The sequence below is a fragment of the Marmota marmota genome, unplaced genomic scaffold, assembly GCF_001458135.2.
Source record: "Marmota marmota marmota unplaced genomic scaffold, marMar, whole genome shotgun sequence".
NCBI lineage: Eukaryota > Metazoa > Chordata > Mammalia > Rodentia > Sciuridae > Marmota > Marmota marmota.
The window spans coordinates 880,629-889,283 of NW_026000068.1; positions in this window are offsets into that span (position 1 = coordinate 880,629).

Below are 8,655 nucleotides of genomic sequence, written 5' to 3' on the forward strand. Positions count from 1 at the left end.
TCGGGTCCTCGGACTACGGCCTGGGGGACGGGGACGGCGGCCGAGGCGGGGACCTGGGGCCAGGCTTTCGAGCTGACCCTCACGACGTGCAGAGCGTGGCGCGAGGACACTGGAAGGAGGCCACACAGGAGGCTGCTGCTGACCTCGCGGACCTTCTCTGCGTCCGAGATTCCATCAGGAAGTTAAGAGCGAGCCCGGCGCGGAGGTCACGCCTGGGAGCCCAGCGACTCGGGAGGCTGAGGCAGGAGGATCCCAAGTTCAAGGCCAGCCTGGCAACTTAGACCCTGTCTCGAAATAAAAAGGGCCAGGAGGTGTCTCAGTGGTAGAGCGCCCCGGGTTCGGTCCCCAGGCCCCAGACAGACAGGGGACCGAGGTCAGTCGCCCGAGTTGTTGAGTGCGGGCGGCGGTTAACGATGTTGGGGACGAAAATAAGAATGGCTGCAGTGTGGCCTGAAGAAGAGCAGAGATCCCTTCTGAGCCGTGGGGGCTCTTCTGACAGGCAGTTGGCTACACAGACCTAGTGTCGCGGGCAGAGGCTCCAAGGAGAACGCTTTTCCAGAATCTAATGATACTTTGCAATTGAGAAAAACTAGAGTGGCCCGGTGGCCTCTTGACCTCTAACAGACTTGCAGAATTTATAGCATCCTGTTTTTTTGTTTTTGTTTTTGTTTTTTTAAATCAATCTCCAACCTCTGGATTTACCTCGTTCCTGTTCATATTCCGCAAGGCATGGCTTCTTTTTGTGATGAAGCCTGGATCCTGCTTATGCTCCGCAGAGGGTGGCTTAGTGTCTAGCTGATCTTTGTTGTCCCAATTTGCAAATCTATTGTGCACCCAAATAAACTGTGCTTCATTTTAACCTCCTTCGTGGTTTCTAGGTTGATAACACAAACCCAGCATGGAGATAGGCAAACACAGAATTCCTAGAGTGAAACAGCTAGAGCCAGCTGGCAGGCCCAGAGCAGTGGTCAGCCGAGGTCCCCTAGGAGAGGGAAGCTGGGGCTCCCATTCTCCAAGGCTTGATGGAGCTCTGAGTGGGTGGGAGAAGGATTGCTATGGAAGGCTGAGGGCAGGGGCAGTTCCAGGTTACCAAACCCTACAGAGCTGTGATGTTTGCATCAGTGTTGTCATGGTGTCTAGCTGAACTTTGGGTCCCCGTCCTTCCCTTAGTCAGCCTCACTGCTCAGCAGACCTGTTAAAAAACTGCAGACGCGGGGCTGGGGATGTGGCTCAAGTGGTAGAGTGCTCGCCTAACATGCATGAGGCACTGGGTTCGATTCTCAGCACCACATAAAAACAAAATAAAGATATTGTGTCCACCTAGAACTAAAAAATAAATATTAGAAAAAAAAAAAAACATTCTGATACCTAGCCAGGTGCAGANAAAAAAAAAAAAAAAAAAAAACTGCAGACTCTTAGTACCCATGTACATCCATCCTGAGCAGGCTCACAAGCCAGGTGGCCATGCTAGTGTCTGCAGGCCACCTTTTGCCTGTAAGGCATCCTGCCTGCTCCCTAGGGGTAAGTGGGGGCCCTTATGGGTAAAGATGTGCCCCAACTCTGACCCCCATCAGCCATGACTCTGCTGCAGGCAACCCGTGGGTGATGTCTTGGGCCTTGAGGTCTGCATGTGCTGCAATGATCGGTTGCAACAGCTGGATGTGGGGATAGCAGGTTGTGGGGTTGTGGTCTGACCTAATCCAAGGGCCGGGGAGCTGCCAGGGCTGGGGCTGCAAAGCCCCAGGAACTCTGAGGTGTGGTTTCATTTCTCCCTGGTCTTCAGATGCCTTGTTTTCCTGCTAGGTTCCAGGCCTGTTCTCAGAGCTGGAATCAGATTGGTGCCACCTCGGTCAGTGTTCCCCTCGGGTCATCCATGGTGGCCTGTGGCAGAAGATATCTGCCTTGGTGATGGAGATAGTGGAAAGAAGAGCGACCTGTGCAGCCGAGCAGACAGTCAGATCTGCTGCCGAGGGTCAAGCTGATATCTCCACCACGGCCTGCCCTGTGTAGGTCCACTTGGGGGAAGGGCACTTGAACCAGTTCAGAGACTCCCCTCCACAAGCCTGGGCTGCTGCTCGCTGCAACAGCATGTGGCAACATTAGAAAGAAAAGGGACTGGAAACGTGAATCTGGACAAGTCCCTTGGAGAGCATGGGGGGCTGCTGTTTGTCACCCAGCAGAGCTCCTTAAGTCCCCAATCACCTCTGGGTCTCCTCCCCTGCATGGCAGCTTCTCAGTTCCTGGAAGTCTGTCCTAGACTCAGTTGGCCTCCCTCGTCCCACTGCCAGCCAGGCTCCCTGGGGGCAATTAAAGGCAAGGTAGCTCTGCCTCCCAGGCAGTGGGAATTATTTGTCCCTGTTCCCAGCACTGGCTTCAGCCTTGTGAGCTGACACTGGCCCAGCTCCAGCCACCCATGGAGACAAGGCCGGCCACATTTCTGGCACGGCTTCTAAATCTCCAGGCCTGTGAGAGCGGGACATTCATGCTCATGGACGTGTTAATAGATAATGATTGACTTTTTAAATGCTTTATCAACTCCATCACTTGAGGAGCCTTAGGCAAAGGAGGCTTAGTACATGAAATGGACAGAACGTTCCAGAAGACAGGTGAAATAGCTGGACCTGGTTGTCCTCATTCATTGTGAACCCTGACAGTGGCTCACTGGTAACTCAGGATGCCTGGGGAAGTGCAGACTCCAAGACCTCTGGTCTCTGTGAAGTCCCTGGGCCAAGGCCTTGGGCAGGGGAGGGAGTCTACAGCACCGGTTGGAAGGGGCTGCTAGGAGCCTGCTCTGGCCTGGCAGGCCGGGGACCACACCTGGCTCCCCAGGGGAGGGCGTGTGGGGTGCTGCCGTGTGTTCGCCCAGGCTTTGGGGTTTCTGGCATGTGCATTCTGAAGACCATGGCCTTACGCATGAAGCAGCACGTGAACCCGCCTTTGGTGGTGTTTAAACATGCCTTTGCAGATCTGGAGCTCGGGGCTTCTCCACCTCTGACCTCTGCAGCCGGGCCCTGTGGGTGGTCCACAGCCCACCAGCGCTTCAGGGCAGCAGCAGCTGTCATGTTCCTAACCAGGGGCTGGTGTGGAGAGGGAGGCTGGATGTGGTTGGCTCTGGGGTGGGAGGTGGCTCTCAGGCATCAGATGGACTTCCCACCCCACTGGGTCAGCAGTGAATGCGGCATGGATGCTGTCGATCAGGGCTGTCACCCCAGTGATGGTCCAGCTCCCCAGGAGGAAAACCAAGGAGATTGCGGGTTTCAGCTCTGGAGCACACAAGCCCTGTTATTGTCTTACAAAGAGCCAGGCCAGCCTCCTGTAGAGCTTTAGTATGACTTGGTATCGGGGGTTTTGTAGTTACCTCAAGAAGTCTAATTTTGAACAAATAACAGATTCTCTTCTCTGGAGCAATGGGGAGCTAAACAGCTTTGACAGGCTCATGGAAATAGCTGCTCTCCTCCCTACAAGGCTGCGTTGCTGCGGATCCAGCGCTTGTGGAAGCCCTCCTGTGTCCGGCTTGTCTACTGCTGCTGTGATTGCCCCTTGATGGGGCACGATGGTGACCTCTCTGGATCTGCCTCTCGAGCCCCAGCCATGGGAGAGCGCCATGGGCTCCTCAGGCACTGCATGGGTGCCAACAGCACCTACCTTCCTGACGCACGCCCCAAGTCACAGACTGTCCCAGCATGCGGCACCCCAGAGACCCTGGTGAGAAAACGGCCTTAGGTGGCTTAGGAAGACGAATCACCACATGGTAGCCCCATCCTGAGGCCTGTTCATACCACAGTTCAACTCAGTGCCCACAGGGCCCCCAGTTTAGGGGCAATGGTTATGCCTTTATGCTGATGAGGAAACAGGCGGGACTCCTGGGTCTGGGCTGTGGCTATGACACTGCTGAGCTGCCCACGGGCCACCCCCTGAAAGTGTGCAAGAGAGCTGGTCAGGGGACGTGGGAAGCCATCTGTCCTGTGCCCCTTGCCATTCCAAGGACTCAGGACCTGAACCTCATGGGCACCCGAGCCCTCCACAGGTCTTAAGTCTCAGGAGGGGTTTGAGCCCCGCCCCAGGAGCACAGGAATGGGTCCCACAGGGACACACAGAAGGACCCAGCAGGTGTCTCCGGTCTTGGCCTCCAGGGGCAGGGGACCCACTTCAGGAGATGGGCCGGACCCATGTCCCCTGAAGGCAGACAGAGAAGCAGGGAGTGTTAACATTGTCCTCACCTGCCCAGAAGCTCAGGGCACCAACAGCTGACCAGGCTGAGCTGGTGATGCATGGGGTCGGCAGGGCCACAGAATGGGCACGAGCCTTGTGCCCACGTGGCTTCCTGCCACTGCTCCATGGAGCTCTGTGATGCCCTGTTGATAAGGGTAGTATTCCGAAATGTCCTAGGTCCAGTCACAGGGCGAGGATGGGGGTGTGGGACGGGGAGGTCAATCAGTTATCCCACAGGAGACTACTCCGCATGCCCGAATGTGAGGTGAGACCCCGACTCAGAGCTCGGTGGAACCTCTGGACCTCGTGGGTCCTGCCGGGAGTGGTGGCCTTCTCCTGAGGGTGACGGTCCTACCCCGACTTGCTCCTAAGGCGTGGAACCCTGCCCTCTCACCTGCAGCGAATGTAGGTTCCATCTACATCTTCATGAAGGTGTTCCCCTCTCCAGACTTTCACTACAAAGTGTTCTGGCTCTTAGGTCCAGGGACATTTCCCAACAGTGTCCCTCTGTGGCCAGAGGTGGCAGGACTGTATCCTGAGGGAAGCGCCTTTCAGCTCTCTCTGATACAGACGGCCTTTGGGCTCCTTTGGGTTTGTCTCATGGGCATGTTGTCCGTGGTCTCCTCGTGGTGTGCCAGTGGCGGGCCAGGCTGGTGAGGGCCAGCGGGTCTGGGCCTTCCCCCCGCTCCCTCGGCCCAATAGCAGGGAGGACCAGTGTCCTGCGAGAGACCAGCCCCCCCGCCAGCCCCAGCCTTCCTCATGCACCAGCACACCCTGGGACCGAGGAGCACAGCAGCAGCTGGCCAGCCTTCCCCAGCCGCTGTCCTGAGAGAACAGGACGCTCGGGCTGCTGCCATCCGGGAGCACCAGGGCAGTGCCTCCACTGACCTCAAGCACCGGCTAAAGTCCCCTATTCACATTTTAAAAAGGACCATGTAAAGGTGGATGGAAAATTTGTATGATTCTAAAATTCAGGTTTTTTTTTTTAATTAAAAATTTTAAAGCTGGGTGCAGTGGCACACACCTGTAATCCTTGATTCTTGGAGGCTGAGGCAGGAGGATTTCAAGGCCAGCCTTTGCAATTCAGTCTCAAAATACAAAGAACTGGGGATGCAGCTCAGTGATAGAGCTCACGCACAAGCCCCGGGTTCAAGCCCCAGCACAGGAGGAGTGATCACCATGAACTGACACATAATAAAATGAAGATTGCACCTATCTGTGGACACCTTGTGATGTGTCCAGTGTACGCTGTGGGTGGGGTTCAGTCAGGTAGACTCCTCTCACGTCTGTAAACACTGTTCTTTGTGCTGGAAACATCCGGTGCTTTCTTTCAGCTTTGTGAAGTCACAGTGTGCTGCCTGCTGTCACCCTCCTGCGCAGCAGCCCACCTCTGGTGACCGCCCTCTATTCCTGACTTCTACTCCTGATTGCTGGGAGACTGACCTCGGGATTCCACAGGAATGAGGTCACAGGGGGCCTGTCTTTCCGTGTCTGCTTATTGGACTAAACATATGATATTCAGTTCCATCCGTGATTTCACAAATGACAGGATCTCATTTTTTTATATCTTTATTCTGTCTTTTTAATGTGGTGCTGAGGATCAAACCCAATGCCCTCCACATGCGAGGCAAGCACTCTACCGCTGAGCTATAACTCTAGCCCAGGATTTCGCTTTTTATGGCTGAATAGTAATTCCATTTGCATATGCAGCATGTCTTCTTTTCCCACCCACCTGCTGCTGGCCCCTTGGTGGCCTTTGTCTCTTGGTGGCAGGGAGCATGGAGTACAGACTTTTCTTCCACACAATCTCATTTCCTTGGATGCATGCCCAGGAGGGCCTGCTGGATTTCCATACCATTTCCCAGAATTTCTTTCCTTAGAAGAATATTACATAGCAACTAAAAGATAACCCTGTAGTTGAGAGTGTCCCTGGAGAGCAGCAGGGGGCGAGGGCCTCTCCCCACCTTCCTCCTGGTAATTGAATGACAGTCCCCAAACTTGACTCTGGGGCCTGTAAATACCACACCTGGCACAGATGTAGCTCCTCCTCCACAGAAGCTGACATCGTCACCTGTTCCCCAGGGCCACTAGGGCCTGTAGCCATCCTTCCCAAGCACACCACACCCGGGGTTCTCTGGAGGTGCCTGGGCCACTGTCCCCTGAACAGCAGGGACACAGAGTGCTTTGCTGAAGGTCCAAGTTCTGTATTCTCACCCCCGTCTCCCACCTGCAGTAAGGTTTCTAGCTTTAAGACCTTGGATATAATTTTAACTGAGGAAGCCAGGTGCTGTGGCGCACACCTGCAATCTCAGTGCCTTGGGAGGCTGAGGCAGGGGGACCACGAGTTCAAAACCAGCCTCAGCAAAACCAGCCTTAGTGAGACTCTGAGCAACTTAGCAAGACCCGGTTTCAAAACAAAAAGTAAAAAGGGCTGGGATGTGCTCAGTGGGTAGTGCCCCTGGGTTCAGTCCCCAGTACCAAAATGATGGTAATAGTGTTATGATGGAATATAATAGCATAATGATAGAACTGTTGATCTTATTATTCTACATGCAGCGTTATTCTGCCTTCCTCCACTTAGTGTACATTTTCTTTCTCTCATTTCTGGAGATTTTAAGTGTTTCTCTGCACCCCATCAGCAGTGTCCTGGAGACTCCACAGCAGCTTCTTGTGTCCCAGAGAGTCCTCGGGCTGCATGTCACTGCCGTCCTCCGTGGCCTGCAAAGGCCTTCTTCGTTGTGGACACCTGCAGCTGGAGGTGTCCCGAGGGCCTGAGGTCCAGCTGCGCACAGCATGTCCTCAGCCCTCAGGCTTCTCTGATGTGTCCTCGGCTGGGGGAGAGGAGGCTGCCTGCCCTTTGCCCATGGCCGCTGCTTCCTGCTAGTTTGTTCTCGAGTTTTGCTCCAGTTCCTCCCCTTCTTTCTGAGGGTGCTGAGTTTGTCCTCCTTCCTCTCAGACTCTCCCCACTTGAACTGCGTGGCGCTCAGGCCATGACCGCCAATGCAGTGGCCCTTCTGGGAGCTGGGCATGGAGGTGTGATGCGGCCACACCCTGGCAAGGCTTCCAGATGTGACCATCACCGACCTCCAGGGCCCAGAAGCCCCCACTGAACTGACCCAGGCCCCGTGCTCCTGCCGGCCCTGGTAGGAGAGGGTCACCCTGAGCGGGGGGTTGCAGGCCGACTCCGAGGAGGCGGAGGTGCAGCAGTGAGGCAGTGCCACACGCAGGGAGGGCCGCACACCCAAGACGGGGATGGAACAGGCTGCTGGGGACGCTGCTGGGGTCTGGTGGAGAGGAGAGGATGATGGTGTGTGTGGGGCAGCTGTAGGCAAGCCTGAGAGCCCAGCAGGAGGACTGTGGGCCCAGGGAGTGTGGAAGGCCCCTGGGGACAGGAAGGTGTGGAGTGTCAGGACATCACAGGACAGCTGACCACCAGGTGGTGGCAGGTCAGGATGACGTCAAAAGACACCCATGCTCAGTGTCCTGGGCATGCTGGGGTCCTGGGTGCCAGCAGATAGGGGGTGCACCCAGTCTCAGCAGGACTGGGGTGGCCAGGTAGGACCACAGCAGAGGGTGCAAGGTGGACCTAGGGCCTGGCCAAGAGTCCAGAGTAGTGAGAAGGACAGGGCTGGGGCCCCAGGAGGAGCAGGAGCTCTCTGTGGCGTCCTTCCATGGTGTGGAGGCAGCCCGCTATGGCTGGTGTGGGAGGGGACAATTGGACCAGAGGCCCAGGAGCGCTGGACAACCAGTGTGTGGAAGGGGGATTTGGATGCTGGGGGAAGAGGGCTGGTGCAGGTGGAGCCACTGTGGGTGGAGGGTGGGAGCTCTGAGGGAGAGGTCATGAACTGAGCGGCCAGCACCGTGGTCCCCATGGGTGTGCGTGTTCCCAGGCCACAGGGTGGGAGAAATAGTGGGAGAAGAGCAGGCCAGGCCTGAGTCTGCAGAAAGGCTCAGCTGTGAGCAGAGCAGGGAGCCGGTGAGTCCCCTGAGGGGCTGAGGGGCGTCCAGTGGTGTGGACACCTGCTCAGCGCCCCGTGGCACAGTGAGGAGGGGCAGGGCCTGGGCAGCTGGAGGTGGGAGGTCTGTTGTTCTGCTGTCAGGCCCCGGCGCAGGGAGGCAGGGGTGGAACAGGGGCGGGCTGGGGCCAGAAAGCCAGTGGGCAGGACCTGCCAGGAAGCTGGGCTCTGCAGAGTGAGATTTAGAGAGAAGGAAGGAACTGGCCTTGCAGAGACCTTCGCAGGCCATGGTCTCTTCAGAAGCAGGTCCCGGCAGCCTGGTGACCACTGCTCCCTGGCTCATGTTCATCTGCTGTTCCACCCTGTGTCAACACACTCCTGTCCCCAGGGTAGGACCTTTGCTGGAAGGCCCCTTGGGAACTGGAAGATGCTGGTGTCCTGTGGTCCTGGTGACCAGGTTGACCTGTGAGTGCTGTCGGAGGCTGAT